This window comes from Pseudorca crassidens, chromosome 10 (assembly GCF_039906515.1).
Source record: "Pseudorca crassidens isolate mPseCra1 chromosome 10, mPseCra1.hap1, whole genome shotgun sequence".
Classification (NCBI taxonomy): domain Eukaryota; kingdom Metazoa; phylum Chordata; class Mammalia; order Artiodactyla; family Delphinidae; genus Pseudorca; species Pseudorca crassidens.
The window spans coordinates 8,487,808-8,489,128 of NC_090305.1; the positions used below are offsets into that span (position 1 = coordinate 8,487,808).

Sequence of the window (1,321 nt, forward strand, 5' to 3'; positions counted from 1 at the left end):
CGTCGGGATTTTCAGCAAGTACTTTCACCTCTATCTCAGCCTCTGTGGCCTTTCTTCTTCTTGCTTGTAACCAGCATTGGTGTGTCCGGGATAGATCGGATGATCTCTACCCAGTTCTAAAAACTCAGGAGAGTATTGTGCTAAAAGGAAGCTCCTTATGGGAGGAGATGATCCTGAGGGAAAATGGCTAAAAACTAATTGCACTCATCTTTTACTTTCACCCTCCCCTGGGCACCTCCACTTTCTACTGTTCACTCCTGGCCTCCTAAGTTTCTGAGTCTTACAAGAATTTCCCACGAGGACTGTTTTTGGCCTGAAAGATACCCTCAAAACATCAAAAACCTTGAACCAAAAAAAGGCAGACTACTTTTCATATTTAAACTGAAAAATGTTTAATGGCAGGAAAAAAACCCACCAAAACCAAAAACCCTCCTTGACTGGGAAGTAGTAACAGGTTGAAAGTTTAATAGGACATGAGGAGAATTTGACACCTTGAGGGCAAGGGTTTGCTGCAGGCACACCAGGGATGGAGGTGAACATGGTATTTAGGGACCCCAACCTCCCCTCAGGCCTCAGGTTGCCTGGCCAGAGCACCCCAGCCAGGTCCATACCCCCGGCCCCCTGTCAGTGCCCTGGGTTTGGTTAAAGAATGTGTTAATAAAAAATTACTCATGACACTGGTAAAAAATGTAGGGCTGACTCTGTTCAGTCGGGAACCAGCACCATGGCGTAGGGATGACTACACTGGAGGAAGAAGTCTAGTGGCAGCATTTTCCCAACAGCATCTGCTTACTTCATGTCTTTGTAGCACATTTTGCTAATTCTCACACTATTTCCAACTTTTTCACTATTATATTTGTCATGGTGATCTGTGATCAGTGATCTTTGATGTTACTGCTACGACTCACTGGAAGATAAGATGATGTTTAGTATTTTTTAGCAAGAAAGCATTTAAAAAAATGTTTTGCTGCTCAAAGGGTTAAATTTTTTTTTCATAAAAATGGACTGCTTCATGAATTTGTGTGTTATCCTTTGTGCAGAAGCCGTGCGAATTTTCTCTCTATCGTCCCAATTTTAGTATATGTGCTGCTGAAGCAAGCATTGCAATACACTTTTTTTTTTTTGCAGTACGCGGGCGTCTCACTGTTGTGGCCTCTCCCGTGCGGAGCACAGGCTCCGGACGCGCAGGCTCAGCGGCCATGGCTCACGGGCCCAGCCGCTCCGCGGCATGTGGGATCTTCCCAGACCGGGGCACGAACCCGTGTCCCCTGCATCGGCAGGTGGACTCTCAACCACTGCGCCACCAGGGAAGTCCTTTTTT

The 1,321-nt window shown here is 46.1% G+C and overlaps 1 non-coding gene across 1 annotated transcript; it reads right to left on the reverse strand.

Moving 5' to 3' along the window:
• Nucleotides 1–994: 994 nt before the first annotated feature.
• Nucleotides 995–1,098, reverse strand: LOC137233236 (U6 spliceosomal RNA). Its single transcript, XR_010947395.1, has one exon. It is a non-coding gene; the product is annotated as a U6 spliceosomal RNA (small nuclear RNA).
• Nucleotides 1,099–1,321: the final 223 nt, after the last annotated feature.